General features: G+C 32.1%; 1 long non-coding RNA gene across 1 annotated transcript in view; it reads right to left on the bottom strand.

Moving 5' to 3' along the window:
• Positions 1-418: 418 nt before the first annotated feature.
• The window catches only part of LOC134719362 (uncharacterized), a 34,220-nt gene continuing 17,919 nt past the window's right edge, over positions 419-16,719 (bottom strand). The window contains exons 2-3 of the long non-coding RNA XR_010107563.1: positions 2,132-2,339; positions 419-732 (exon numbers count right to left, since the gene is read on the bottom strand). This is a non-coding gene — a long non-coding RNA (uncharacterized LOC134719362). The remainder of the gene's footprint in view (positions 733-2,131; positions 2,340-16,719) is intronic.

Raw genomic sequence — 16,719 nt, 5'->3', positions numbered from 1 at the left:
TTCCAAACAACAAATTTTGTAAACAACAAATATAATTGGTAACTGGTAATTATTTTACAGTCAATATGTTTTTATATTTATCAAGAGGCATCATAATCATGTTCATTAAATTCTTTCCTTGTCAGACTGTTACTGATCTCAAAACCAGTGAAAATTGCAAGTAGCTTTTAGTTTCTAGTAGTATTATTTTGATAAGATTTGTAATTTTTCGTCATTTCTTTTGATGTTCTGTTATATTCAGTCAGACTATTTCACATGTTGAACTTTACTCACAATTATATTTCATCTGTAAATGCTAAATTATGCAACTTCTAATGCAGGGAGACATGAGGGTTACTAATTTTTTAAATGTATAACTAGTTTTTATCTAATACAGTATATTTTTTAATATCAAAATAAAAATAACTAAAACTGAGTATTTAATAACAATATTTATTTGCAATTTTTTCGTTTTCCGTTATCTAACTTTAGTTTGCCTCAACTAAATGTTATGAAACTTATAAATCTAGGAAATTTGTAGAACATATTGTTGTTAATTGACCATGTTGATTTGCCATAATTTATCACATTCACACATATTCATTGCAAAAACATCTTCTTTTTCATAAGTGTCTACAGGAGCTTGTGTTTCTGTATCTTTTTTTTAAAGAATCATCATGATAGCTTCTGTTCCCTTCACATTCGAGACATAAATAAGATCTTCAGGAAAATATCTACTCCTTATATCTTAATCTGAAAAAACACAGTGATATTGTTGGCTTTTTTCAAAACTACCGCTACCCTTTTTTATTGGGAAAATATGCGTCGTTTTCATCAAATTGGGAAATTTAAATATACCATGAATTTGACTGAAACTTCAATATACAGACCCATTTTCAAAAGTCAACCCTGCTATAAAATAAGACCCCATTTTATCAGTGATGATACATAAAAGACCCTCAAATCTGCACCTATAGTCATTTTAGGCATGAACAATCTTTAAATGAGTGTTTTCAGTTTGTATTCATGCACAATTACTACTGAGACTTCACTGATTGGGAAAAAAAGTTGTCTTTTTGGGAATAATTTAAGCCATTTTTTTCTTCAAATTGGGATTCTTCTCCAGGGGAAAAAGCCTGTATTCTCCACTAATTTAAGGCAAACAATATCACTGAAACATAACAAAAAATATGCTTTGACATATTTTTACAAGATTGTACATACTGAAATGTCTTGCCTGCTTTATGGTCATGATTGAACTTTCTGTTGCATGTTTCAATCTGAAGAATATACCACAATTAGTCCCTAAAACATATACACATGACTAAATTTTTCTTCCAACATGATTTTTATTTATTTACTAATCAAGTTGAGAGTAGACAATGAAAAGTAGATAAATATATATAGATTACCGTAGCTTCTCAACTTTTATATGATATCAACAAAATGTATTGTGGCAATTTCTCAAATATCAGTGGTGGATCCAAGGGGAGGGTTCTGGTGGTTGGAACCCCCCTTTTTTTGAGACAATCAATGCACTTGAATGGAAACATATAGTTTGACCCCCCCCCTTTAGAAATGTCTGAATTCACCCCTGAATATAATACAGGTTACCCAATCATCACAGTTGGTTGACCAGTATGGATAAACCATTTCACAGATGATATCGGATGTTTCTTACTTCGTACCTACAATCCCCTTTCCTTTTCATGAATGTGACTTACTGAAATAGACTATATACCAAGTTTGTAATAACATGTGCAACATAAAGGGTGCCACATGTGGAGCAGGATCTGCTTATCCTTATGGAGACCCTGAGATCACCCCGTTTTTGGTGGGGTTTGTGTGGCTCAGTTTTTAGTTTTTAATGTTGTTTCTAGTGTACTTTTAATTGTCTGTTTGTCTTTTTCATTTTTAGACATGGCGTTGTCAGTTTATTTTCGATTTATGAGTTTGAATGTTGCTATGGTATATTTCACCCCTCTTTTTTTTAACAGGAGGTTAATAAGCTGTAATTAGCAATGGATGTTAGTAGCCATTTAATTCTTTTAAATTAAAACTAGTCTGAAGTACTGAACCATGTTTGATTGAAATATTTGTAGATGCTATAATGACACATTTCTTCAAACATCAGTAACAGTTATAATCATACCTTTGCTGACTTCAGCATTTGGTTATGTCTTCAGTTTCTTTTCTCATCTGTCATAGTATCAATATTATATATGTAGCATACCACCATCTTGATGCATTCTGTATTACAAATAGTTACTCAACAGTTTTATCGTAGCAATCTTTTGGTGTTATTTTTTATCAGGAACTACATGATCTATATTCTGGAAATCTTACAATGCATGGAAAAGCTGAAATTATAAATTAGGTAAATAAATTTTAATTAATATGAAACGACACAATCAGCTTTTTTAATGATAAATGTGTACTAAGTTTCAAATTGATTGGACTTTAACTTCATCAAAAACTACCTTGACTAAAAAAACTTTAACCTAAAACTGAGGGAACACTTTTAATTTCTATGTTCAGTGAACCATAAAAATGGGGTCAAAAGTCTTTAATTTTGTTTTAAAATAAGAAAGATCATATCATAAGGAACATTTGTACTAAGTTTCAAGTTGATTGGACTTCAGCTTCATCAAAAACTATCTTGACCAAAAAACATTAACCTGAAGTGGGAAGAATGGATGGACAGACAAACAAACAGACGAAAGGACGCACAGACTAGAAAACATAATGCTTCTCTACTATTGTAGGTAGAGCATAAAAATTCATAAAATAACTTGCAAAAAAAGGCACCAACAAAAAGAAACAAATCTAAAGTAATTGTCCATTAACCAGGAAACCCTTGTTTTTCCCCTTTTGTTGCTCCTAATTCATAAATAGATTGAGTCATAACTCCAATATTCCAACCCTTACTTTCCTTTGGAGTTTTGTGGTGTGGAAACTTCAGGCAATTCTATAAACTATTCTACAAATTATTATCTGGACAATAGAAAATTGATTATTTGGGCCCCTTTTATACCCCTTTTTCCTACACCAAAGGGACCATAAATTAACCCCAAAATCAATCCAAACCTTCCTTTTTGTGGTTTCATCCGTCTTCAAACGATGCTCAGCTGACCACAAAGACGATGTGATACCATTATAATTATATGATTGCAAAAATTTTATGGTTGTATAAAAAGGTATTCTAGACTATAAACTAGAGGCTCTAAAAAAACTTGTGTCGCTCACCTTGGTCTACATGTATGTGAATATTAAACAAAGGAAGCAGATGGATTCATGACAAAATTGTGTTTTGGTGATGGTGATGTGTTTGTACATCTTACTTTTATACTGAACATTCTTGCTGCTTAAAATTATCGCTATATATAATGAACTATACCCAGTAGTTTTAGTGGAAAATGTTAGTAAAAATTTACAAATTTTATGAAAATTGTTAAAAATTGACTATTAAAGGACAATAAGTAATAACTCCATAGGGGATTAATTGACCTTGTTGACCATTTCGGTCATGTTGACTTATTTGTAAATCTTTCTTTTCTGAACGTTATTGCTGTTTACAGTTTATCTCTATCTATAACAAGAGGCTCTCAAGAGCCTGAATCGCTCACCTTAATTCTTTTGGTTAAATCTCTCATCAATGATTATTTTGGCTTTTCAATTTATTTAAATGTTTTTTGGATCGTCCTATTTTCTTCAAAAGCCAAAAAAAATAATCATTTTCTCCTATGTTCTATTTTAGCCATAGTAGCTATGTTTCTTGACATATAAGGAAATAAAATATAAAATTTATACTAAATACTCTGAAACTCATTTAGCCTAAGTTTGGCTGAAATTGATACAGCAGTTTCAAAGCAGAAGATTTTTTAAAGTAAGTCAACATGATGAACAAATTGCGAAAAAAGTCCTTAAAGGGCAATAACTCCTTAAGGGGTCAATTGACAATTTTGGTCAAATTGACTTAATTGAAGATCTTACTTTGCTGAACATCATTGCTGTTTACAGTTTATTTCTATCTATAATTATATTCAAGATAATAAACAAAAACAGCAAAATTTCCTTAAAATTATCAATTCAGGGGCAGCAACCCAACAACAGGTTGTCTGATTCATCTGAAAATTTCAGGGCAGATACATTGTAGATCTTGACCTGATAAACATTGTAACCCCAGGTCAGATTTGCTCTAAATGCTTTGGTTTTTGAGTTATAAGCCAAAAACTGCATTTGACCCCTATGTTCTATTTTTAGCAATGGCGACCATGTTTGTTGATAGATCATAACTTCGGATACAATTTACAAACTAGATACCCTAAGGAACATTCAGTTAAAGTTTGAAAGTATTTTGCCCAGTAGTTTCAGAGGAGAAGATTTTTGTAAAAGATTACTAAGATTTACGAAAAATGGTTAAAAATTTACTATAAAGGGCAATAACTCCTAAAGGGGTCAACTGACCATTTCCGTCATATTGACTTATTTGTAAATCTTACTTTGCTGAACATTATTCCTGTTTACAGTTTATCTCTATCTATAATAATATTCAAGATAATAACCAAAAACAGCAAAATTTCCTTAAAATTACCAATTCAGGGGCAGCAACCCAACAACGGATTGTCTGATTCATCTGAAAATTTCAGGGCAGATAGATCTTGACCTGATAAACAATATTACCCCATGTTAGATTTGCTCTAAATGCTTTGGTTTTTGAGTTATTTGACCCCTATGTTCTATTTTTAGCAATGGCGACCATGTTTGTTGATAGATCAAAACTTCGGATACAATTTATAAATAAGATACCCTAAGGAACATTCAGTTAAAGTTTGAAAGTATTTGGCCCAGTAGTTTCAGAGGAGAAGATTCTTGAAATAGTTTACGACGACAGACGACGGACACCAAGTGATGGCATAAGCTCACTTGTCCCTTCGGGACAGGTGAGCTAATAATATTAAAGATAAAAACCAAAAACAGCAAAATTTCCTTAAAATTACTAAATCAGGGGCAGCAACCCAACATTGGGTTGTCTGATTCATCTGAAAATTTCAGGTCAGATAGATCTTCACCTGTTAAACAATTATACCAATTATACCCTTGTCAGATATATATATGCTCTAAATGCTTTGGTTTTTGAGTTATAAGCCAAAAACTGTATTTTAACCCTATGTTCTATTTTTAGCCATGGCGGCCATCTTGGCTGGTTGGCTTGGTCATCTGACATATTTTTTTAACAAGATACCACAATGATGATTGTGGCCAGGTTTGGTTTAATTTGGCCCAGTAGTTTCAGAGTTCTAGAAGATTTTTGTAAAGGTAACAACGCCGGATGATAAGTGATGGGAAAAGCTCAGTAGGCCCTTTGGGCTAGGTGAGCTAAACATTACTTTTTTTCTAGTTTATAACTGAGTGAAGGCAATATATATACCCAATAAATCATCAAATTCGAAACATATTTCTATGTTGATTAAAATGAAGCTTTTTATTATTTGATGCAAATTTTATGTTCGGAGAGCATTCTACAGCTATTTTCCAGTATTCATTTAGGAATTACTTGATCATCAAAAAAGCGGTGTTTAAAATATAATACAGGGGACTCATATTCATTTTAACTTTATTTCGTGCTGCTACTTTTGATTTTACACAGTTAAGATGGCTCAGACTTATTCAAAGTCTCTATCAGAATGCCGTATTATTTTAATCTTTACAAAGAGTACCTCAAATTTGTCGAAAAAAATAGGGGTTCCAGACCATTTAAGCTCAAAATTTTACTTTAAATAGGTACAAGCATGTTAAAGGGACCATTTTCAATGAAATGATAGGGAAAATAGAGGTGCTGACATATTTTTATGGGATATCAAACAAAAACTGTCTGTGACACCTCAGGTGTGACCTGGTCCAAATCTGTAATGTACAAAGCTGAAATATAGCTTCAAATATTAAGCAAATACAAGGACTTTCCCTGGCAAATACAAGGGTCACCAATAAGGAAAAATAAAATTTTTGCCTTAAAACCCAAATTTTGGAGGGAAAATGGTGAAATTGGGTGAAATGTCAATTTGAGCCTTTAGCAGACCTGTACAGAAATTGCTAACAAAACCACATAGAAGCACATTTCAGAGATGCAAGTAAGAATTGTATAGCTTATTGTCTTAAAATTTATAAAAAAAAAACATAAATATTTAAAAGTTTTTAGGAAAGTTAATTGTTCAATAACATGTAAATTATTCTCACTGATTTATGGATCAATAATAAAAAAAAAAACTTTTTGTTTTGATTTATAAGCTAGTAGTCAGCTTGGAATTAATAAATACAATGATGTCATGGATGTACGAACTGTAAATCATGAAAACAGGAATTTAAAGGATTTACAAGTTCATTTAAAATTACATTTTGTATATATATTCTGAGACTTGTAAAAACAAATTATTTTGTTAAAAAGTAGCAATGAAGATAAATTAATACATTGTACTTCAGTGTTCTACTATCATGACAGTGACTAAGCAAATAGGGGAAATAATAAATTGGTTGTGGCAATACAAAAATTCAGCAAATTTTTCAACAAACTTTAACATGTAATGTTCAAATAAAACATTATGCAACTGGAGTACAAAAAAAAAATCAGAGCAAATTGATCCAGGGCGAACAAGTACAAGTGTGAGTGATAAATTTGTCCTGGTAAAATATGTCAGGGCGGACAAATATTACTATATATATATAGTATAAAAAGTCCATGGTTACAGAATTTACTAGTATATATTTAGTATATATGTCCCCAGACAAATTTTCCTAGGTAATCATGTCCTATAAAATCCTATAAAAGATTCAATTACTTGCATTTGCAAATTTAAATCTTATGTTTTAGTAATGTTTAAGAGTCACATAGTTAAATTTTTGATAAAATTTATGTCCCCAGACTATTAATTTTCCCACAAAGTCATGTCCATGTCATTAGAAGTCCTAGGTTTACATTGTTATAGACAAAACGAAAGAGTTGTGTATCAATCTGTTACAGCTAATTTCCTAAAGCATGTAGAGCAAGACTTAAGTTAGCTTGCTTGCTTTGTATCTAAATTGTACACTCATTAGGATAATATCCAATTAAATTCAAATATTAAATATACAGGTTAAACTATGCCTATATATATATTATATAAAGATGACCATCATGTCAATCTTATTAACAAAGCTTGTATAAACAATTATACAAACAAAGAAGGCAAGCCAACCAAAGTTTTGCATTACATGCATTAGGAAATTAGCTGTAAATAAAATTTGTCTCCAGACTAATTTTCCTAGGAAATCATGTCCATGTCATTAGTATTGAATTCCTAGGTAAAATGTCCTAGTCCAAATAATTATGACAGCTTGAAAGGCTATTATATTTTTTTTCTTTGAAGCCTTACTTCGACGAACTAAGTAAGGCATCAAAGAAAAAAAATATAAAAGCCTTTCAACTTACAAGACGTCATAATTTGACGAAGTAAGGCGTCAAAGAAAAAAAATATAATAGCCTATCAAGACGTAATAATTATTTGGACTAAAAATGTCCATGTCTTTTATTATAAAAAATGTTATAAGCATAGAAACTGAATATTTATGTTTTTAATAATTAGGTTATTAAGGAAATATTCTTCATTTTTATTGGAAAAAAAAATTCTTCTATTTTCCAATCTTATCTATAAAAAACAAATCTTCTATTTTAAACATATTTTATGATACCAAAAAACTATTAGAAAAACAAGTCTTGTGACATATTTTCCTAGGAAAACAAGTTACAAACATAAATTACTAGCTATGGACTGATTTTCCTAGAAACATTTGTCCTGGGCCTTTTATTCCTAGTAAAATCATGGACATGGACTTAATTAACTAGGGCAAAAAGTCTGGAGAACAAATTTTACAACCGGACCAAATTTACTGTTACACTATTCCAACTAATTATGACGTCTGGCAAGGCTATTTTTATTTTTTTTCCCAATGTCATAATTATTTGGACTACTGTTACACTAGGACCACAGGCACTAGACGTTCCCCCTTTTATTAATTTCTTGATTAGCTACTGTCACACTGTATTTGTATATACAGAAGAATTCTAGAGTAAAATGTCCTAGTCCAAATAATTATGACAGCTTGAAAGGCTATTATATTTATGACATATATGCTGAACTACATCGTTGCCTAGCTGAAAGCACCCCAAAAATGAAAACTAAAAAGAATCCAGATAAGGAAATTAAAAAACTATGGGGAAAATTTGAAAATCAAGAAAAATTCAACGACAAAATCATTAAATTGACCTCTGCGCTTCAAAAACAATTTTGTGAAATAACAGTAATGCAATCAAAAACCAACCCACCCCATATGAAAGAAAACACTGAAGCATTAGAACATTTTAATACAGAGAAAAACAATATTATATCAGAACTAAAAACCTGCCTCTCTGATGTTAGTGCACTCAGAAAGACATCAATAAGTTTTAATGCTTTAATAATTATTAGCACATGTTACACAATTCACCATTGACAGGAAGAGGATAACTTCAACAGGAAACCAGTTAGTGTTCAAACATAATATTGAGTTATCTCTCTTTATATAGTCCAAATGACATTAGATTAACATTCCCTCTACTTTCTTTTGTTTTATACAATTACAAGATCTTCACAGGGTTTAGACTACCCTCAGATCTTAGGGGATTATTCTGCCCCGTTAGAAAACATAAAAGTTGCTAAATTAAAATTACAAGATCGTCACAGGGTTTAGACTACCCTCAGATCTAGGGGATTATTCTGCCCCATGTGACAAACATAAAATGATAAAATGTTATGAGTTATTTCACAATTTTAAACAAAGTCCTTCAACATTTTTCCTGTTTGAATAACTTGCAAAAGTTCATAAGATGAAGCTCCAAACTTTGTCATGCAGTTTGCTAATTGTTTGTCTCCTGGACACCATTTAATATTATCTACTTCTTTTGATGCCAATGATTCAGCTATTGCTGCAATGTCAATTCTTAAACGCTTGTCATCTACAAGTTTAGTCGAATAAACAGCTTCAACTACACTTTTATTGTCAATGTAAGCTTCAATTGGTATAGTCTTATGTTTTAATCCTAAAATGTCTTCAATTATTCGACGGTGATAAAAACTAGACTCTAACCCATCTTGTAAGCTTAAGGCTTCTGCTGCAATTGTTGATCTTACTACACGTTTGATTTTGTTTGCTTGCCAACTTATCGGACAGCTATTACTGTCATTATCAACTATCCAAATTACATGAGACTCTGTACTTCCAGTTCCATTACTAATATTTCCCAGAGAGGCGTCTGTTAAAACGATAATTTTCCATTCTTTTATATCTTTATTCATTTTTGGAAATGAAACTATTGATTTAATTTCCTTAAGTCTATTACTTGCTTTGATTGCTCTTATCAAATGTGCCACTGTCCCTTCTTTCAGTTTAGTACTCATGTCTATCATTTCAAAAGCCATATCAGGTCTTGAAACTTGAACAGCCCAATTTATTTGGCCAATTAACTTCCTATACAAGGTTTGCTCACTTGTATTAAGTACATCCTGTTTCATAGCAGCTCTTGATGGTTCTATAGTTGTATTATCTATTTTCTCCATATATGCAGAATGATCCAGAATTATGCCTTTTTTGTCCTGATGAATTTGAAATCCTACATATGAAAATGTTTTCTCTTCAATTTTTCCAGCAACAAATCTTGTCCGCAGTTTTCTCATAACTTCCTCAAAATTTTCATCCCCAGAATGAAGAAAGTCATCTACATGACAACAAATTATTCCACTTAAACGTTGGTCAGTATGTTTGACAAACACTGCCGGGTCCAGATTACATTGTTTACATCCCAAACTTAGAAGCTCTTCCCTTACACTTAACATTTGCTTAAATAGAATTGTCTAGCTCCATCTTTAAGTCCATACAAACAGTGCTTTAATCTCCATATTTTTCCTTTCTCAGAATTGCTTTCTTTTGGGGGCTTCAGAAAAACATCTCTATCTAATAACTTCCCTTGAAGAAAAGCTGACTTTATATCCGTTGTTTTAACGATCCAATTCATGCTAGCAGTAATTGAAAGGAATATTTTAATCATTCCTTTTCCTACTGTTGGACTGTCTCTTTGCATAGAAAATTCTTCTTCAAAACCTCGCACAACAAGTCTTGCTTTTGTTTGATTATCTTTCGTTGTAATAACCCATCTTGTAGAAAGAACATTCTGACCTATGTCATCACATTCTTCATAAGTGTCAAAATTATGGAGTTTTGAAAGTTCTGTTTGTTTAGCAATTTCCTCATCATTTAAAAAGGAACTCTTTGTCATATTTACACCAATTTCATTCTCATCACTGTCACCTGTGACCTTTTCCCACTCAACTTTATCTAAATCTACACTTTTCTTATCTTCATCAACATCATCTTGAACATTATACCAATGTTTATTTTTCCCAGTTGTTTTTCCTGCTTTACTTAGTACAGTAGCTTTAGTCCATGTGTTCGAATTAGGCAGTTTGTACTGAATTTTGTCATTTTCTTTTAGATTAGGGATTATTTTAGCCTGAATGTTCTCCATCTGAGGAATTGTTTCTTTTGATGTTGATAATAACTCAGAAAAACAATTCTTCTTTTCTTTACGGGAAACTTCATTATTTTTATTGGTATATCTAGTTTCATGAATGTTTGTTTCATTTGTATCAGGTGTTTCAATATTGTCATATTGTTCTCGAAAATTAATATCTTTAGTTTTAGTTAATCTGTTTGGTGAAACCCTCACAAATACTCCTCCATGTCGAACAAAAATTACTTTTCCATCCTGGAAAACTACTTTTCCCGGTCCTAGCCAGCGATCTTTTCCCTCTCGCTTATAAAAAACGCTGTCACCGTGATTAAATATCTGCTCTGATGCTCTTATTTTGCCACGTAGTGCTCGTCTAATGCGTTCATCAGATTCTGATTGAATGTAAGCTTTTCGAGAATCATGTAAAATATTCAAATGTTTTGCAAATTCTTCACTTGAAGTTCTTCCTTCTAAAGCGGGCAAAGTGTCTTTCAAAATGTTCGGAAGGTTAGGATTAAGTCCAAAAACAAGTTGATGACTACTGAAACCATTCCACATCTGTAAAGAATTTCTTGCCATATTTGCCCAACAAAGAAGGCTCTGATTATTCACCTGTCTATAATCTGCTTCTAGCTTCATAAGCATAGTATCAGTAATTGCATGGACTCTCTCACATAGTCCGTTTTGGAAAGGACTTTCACCAGCTGTGGTATAAACTTTAACATTTAGTATTGATGCAACCTCTCTCATTTCATCTGAGCTGAACTCACCGCCATTATCTGTTAATATAGTTCCCATAACACCAAATATTCCGATCCAATTAGTCATCATTTTCTCAATAACACCTGTTGTCTTTTTCCTATCAATAAAAACAGATACAGTGTACCGTGACCACATGTCGATCATGTGCAAAATCCACCGTCCATTCCATTGTTTTAGGTCCATTGCCACTTTTTCATTAAATTGAGATGCCATAGGTAGGGACACTACTGGTCTTGGTGGGGTTTTTGCATATCGCTTACAAATTTCACATTGTTCCTCTATAGTCAACAATTCTTGTTCATATTCCTCTTTCCATACCCCAGCATCTTTCAAAAGGGCAATTAAACGCTTCATTGGTGGGTGTGCAAATTGTCTGTGCAACTTCAGTAAGGTTGCATATCTCTTTTTCGAGTCTAACTCTTCAAGTCTCACAGCACATACATCTGCGACTGGAATTTCTTCAGTTTTATCTATTGGAATGCAGTAGTGGCCTGATGAAGTTAAATTCAATGATATATGTTGACCAAATATCTCTGCAGTATCATTTTCCAGGTCCATTTTCACACCTGCCTTTTTCATTGCTGTTCGAGACAATAAAAGTGGTATGTCCGAATCTACAACATCAGTTTTTATTGTGACATCTTTACCTGCGATAACTGCTGGCAGACTATACTCTCCAATTGATTTTAACCGTGTTCCACCTCCAAATTTAAATACCTTGTTACCATCCTCCTTAAAAATCTTCGCTTTATCTGTTTCATTTAAAGAGTCAACATAACTTCTCATCCATAATTGTCCACAAACAGTGCTACTACATGCACTATCAAGAACAGCACAGTTTCGTGCATCTATCCCAAGACGAGTGATATCCTCACGCACATTCCCTGTAAACATGACTACTTCTTCTTCCTCTGTTATATTTACTCTCTCCTGCATATTCTCCCAGCTATGTGGACAGTTTGCCATCATATGTCGAAAAGATCCACAAGAACTACATGTCAATAATGTGCCGTCTGAACCTTTTGGATTTATACTCTTCTTTACTGTAGAGCTGCCTCCTTTTGTCCAATTTGTTTGTCCACCCCGTTGACTTTTATTAAATCCTCTATAAAAATTGCCTCTACCTCTTGAAAAGTCCCCCTTACCATTATATTGAAATGGTTTTTGTCTATTTCTAGAATACCCTGCTGCCATGAGGGCTTCTTCATTTTCAGCCAAAAAAGCAGGTTCAAGTTTAATGCTACTTATTGAGGCAGAAATTTTGTCCGAATCACACATTTCACCCTTAAATTTCTTTAGAGATCTCTTTGCTTCATCATACAATGTTGGTTTGTTTTCATAATTCATGCCTGTAAGGACTAACATTTTTTCTTCTTTTGTAATTTTTGCTCTTCTCAGTAATTTAAATGCCAATATTTCAGAGGGCAACTTCATGTTTTTCTTTTCGATTTTTCGATATTTAGCATCAAATGTTTCTACATAATCTTGAATTGATTGATTAGGACCCCTTTGAAAATCTTCAAAATCTTCGAATTTTGCAAGACTGTCAGCTAAATCATCTTTTGCAAGATGCTTGTCCATAAAAGTAATTAGTGTGGTCAAACCTGTGTCTTCCTTTAAATCATCTAAACTTATCTGATCAAACACTTTTTCTCTTATTTTTGATTCATCATCTTCAGGTAGGGATAAGGCAATTACAACACCCTGTTTTTTCTTATCTAAATCAGTTATTTCTTTCCAGGCCAAAAGTTCTTGCTTGTAAAGTTCGTATGATTTCAGTTTTGCATTGTAATTGGGGGGGTTTATTTTTGTTGACATTTTGTCCACCTTTGAATTTTCTCTCCACTTTAAACTCTTTTATTATACACTCTGATGTCTTTTCTTTTCAACCACGCTCTGCTACCATTTGTTAGTGCACTCAGAAAGACATCAATAAGTTTTAATGCTTTAATAATTATTAGCACATGTTACACAATTCACCATTGACAGGAAGAGGATAACTTCAACAGGAAACCAGTTAGTGTTCAAACATAATATTGAGTTATCTCTCTTTATATAGTCCAAATGACATTAGATTAACATCTGAGAAAAACAAAATTATTGCAAATCTTCAGGAACAATTAAAAATTCAGGAACAAACTATTTTAGGCATGAAAGTTGAACAAAGCACTCTTACTGGTCAGTTTCAAGAAGAACAAGCTGTCTCAGAGACCAGAAAAGAAACTATAAATAAACTAGAACTTGAATTAAATCAAGTCACCGACACAATCTCAAAATGCAAAAAAGTCAAACCAACACCTGAGAAGGATAAATCAAAATCAGTTGTAAGTGAAAATGTGAAAGTCAATGTGTCAACACACAACAGATTTAGTGCATTAGAAGATCAAAATACAGAAGAGACCAGAAATATAGTTAATCACAAATTGCTAGACGCATTAATTATAACTCTCATGGAAGAGATCTAGATCCATCCAAACTTTATAGGTACAGAAAAGTAAATGTACACGTTCTCCCAAGAGGTAAAAAGACTATTCAAGGTGCCCATGAATATATTGAACAAACTGATATTCAAGCCAAAAACATTCTTGTCATGGTTGGTAGCAATGATCTTTCACAGAATAAATCACCAGATATCACAGCAGAACACCTCAGTAATCTCAAGAATATAGTCAACAACAGATTTCCAAATACTAACATTCATGTTTTTCCTTTATTTCATCGTCTCAATGAAGAACTTTTTAACCAAGATGTAGATATAGTGAACACGAGGCTCGAACGCCTAATTTCAAACTCTCTATCCCTAGTCCGAAACGACAACATCAATGTTAGAAACCACCGTTACTATCATACTGATGGAGTACACCTATCGATCAGTGGAAATTTTGAACTTGTGCGTGCAATAAAATCCCACATGAATCCAGTTCTTGGACTAAAAGACTACCATAACTACAATCAATCTGAAAATATTCATCAATTAACAACTCCACGCAAAAACCACTTACCACCTCAACATACCATGCCGAACAGACTTTTCTCGCCAGATAACTTTGAACATTCATTTTATGATCGTCCAAATGCGAATGCTTTCCGTGAGCAACGACCACTAGTCCCTCCAGAATCTAGTCAACCCAACTGGTTCAGAGACCGTGAACTGATTATGAGGCTTTTGAATATATAATTTGTTAACAACATTGTAGTTTATAGATGTTAGAGTGTACATATAAAATTTTGAGATACTCAGTAATTAATTACTCGATCAAATATCATTTTTGAACTGTTTTATATATTTTTCTCTTATTCTGTTTGTAAAATTTTTACTACAGTTACCATGTATGTAATGAACGTTATAGATAAATACCTAATACAAAAAATATTTTCTATCTGCACAGATAAATATGATGCAAGTAGCATCTTATCTTTTCTTTTGAAGATCTTATGTATAAAATCTAATTATTTGACCAAACATGTATTTGAAGTCTGAGTTTATTGAGTGTATATACCTGTATTTTTCACTTACATATATAATTATCATCATGCTAAATCTAGCCTGCTGGAATATCAATGGGTTTCGTATTGAAAAATTAAATGATATTGTTGCTGATAACAAATATGATATCTTTAGTATTGTAGAATCTTGGACATCTGGGGAGTCAAACATTTCTCTGCCTGGCTTATACTCACATATTACAGTTCATGCAACTAAAGCTATGGGTAAAAGAGGTAGACGATCAGGCGGAATTATAGTATATTATAAAAAAGAACTTTCAACTTTAAAAATCATAGATAAAGTTATATCTACTAAAGACTATATATGGATAAAATTAAATAAAACTCAACTGGGTTTACCCCATGACATTTATATTTGCACTGTTTATATTAAACCAAGAATGGCTTCAGTTTCCCCTGATCATGATTCTTTATTTGAAAATTTGAAAAACTCTATAGACAACTTCTCTCAAAAAGGGAAAGTTGTTTTAATGGGAGATTTTAATGCCCGGACTGGAGATTTGTTTGATTATATTGAACTAGACCACATTTCACATATAGATAATAATTATCTTCCAACAAACTACTCTGTAGATGACCCATTAACCATAAGACAAAACATGGATACAATTGTAAATGAACAAGGCAAAAATATTATTGATCTTTGTATTGAATCAAAAATGAGAATTCTTAATGGCAGAGCGATGGGTGACTCCCTAGGTAACTTCACCTATTTTTGTCCAAATGGTAGAAGTAATATAGATTATGTTATTGTCAGTGAAGACATTGTAAATATTTTTCCTTTTCTACATGTACTTCCCCCTAATGAACTATCAGATCATTGCATTGTATGGTTTAGTCTGAAAACTTTTAATTATCTAAACAATAACTCCAAACAAGATTACAATTTTACTTTTCCAATCCCAGGAAAATTTTGTGTTGAAGATGGAAAAAATGAATACATATCTCTGCTAGAAAATGATGAAGAGAAAGATATTCAATCTTTTCTCCTCCAAGTCAATGATCCAGAAAAAGATATTAATACTTTAACTGAACATTTAACTAATATCATGATTAAAGCTGCAAAGAAATCTTTTAAATTCAAATTATTCAAAAAGAAAAAAAAGAAAAAGAAGCATAACTGGTATAATGGTAATTGTTTTATTATGAAAAAAGAACTTCGCAATTTAGGCAAGAAAATGCAACAGTATCCAAATAATGCATATATACGAAGTAATTTTCATAGACTTCGCAAAGAATATAACAAATCTTTGAAATTAGCAAGACAAAAGTTTGTCAACGATTTAGTTGCAAAACTTGATACTCTACATGAAAATAATCCAAAATTGTTTTGGGAAACTATTGATAAATTAAAAAATAATACTGTTAAAACTAATCCAATTAGTATCTCTGATTGGCACAAATATATGAAAGACTTATATGCAGCAGATAAACATGAAAACCCCAATTTTATACCTACAGCTCAAGATTTTTCAGATACAGGCCCTCTAGATTTTCCCTTTACTTGTGGAGAGGTCCGTAAAGGTATTCATAAGTTAAAAAACAATAAACAACCAGGCATTGATCTGATTCCTAACGAATTTATAAAATATGGTAAAAATAAGTTATTACCTTCCTTTGTCAATTTATTTAATAGGATTTTGTCATCTGGTGTATTTCCAGATTGCTGGAATATCTCATGTACCACATTTATACATAAAAATGGTGATATTAATTGTTGTGATAATTACAGATGCCTAGGTCTAACAAGCTGCTTCGGAAAACTTTTCACTTCCTTATTACAAACTAGACTTAATGGATACCTAGATGATCATAATCTATATAACAAATTTCAAGCTGGATTCAGACCAGATTACCGTACAACTGATCATATATTTACAATAAAGACAATA

This window comes from Mytilus trossulus, chromosome 5, assembly GCF_036588685.1.
Source record: "Mytilus trossulus isolate FHL-02 chromosome 5, PNRI_Mtr1.1.1.hap1, whole genome shotgun sequence".
Taxonomy (NCBI): Eukaryota; Metazoa; Mollusca; class Bivalvia; order Mytilida; family Mytilidae; genus Mytilus; species Mytilus trossulus.
This window is presented reverse-complemented; position numbering and strand designations above follow the sequence as displayed.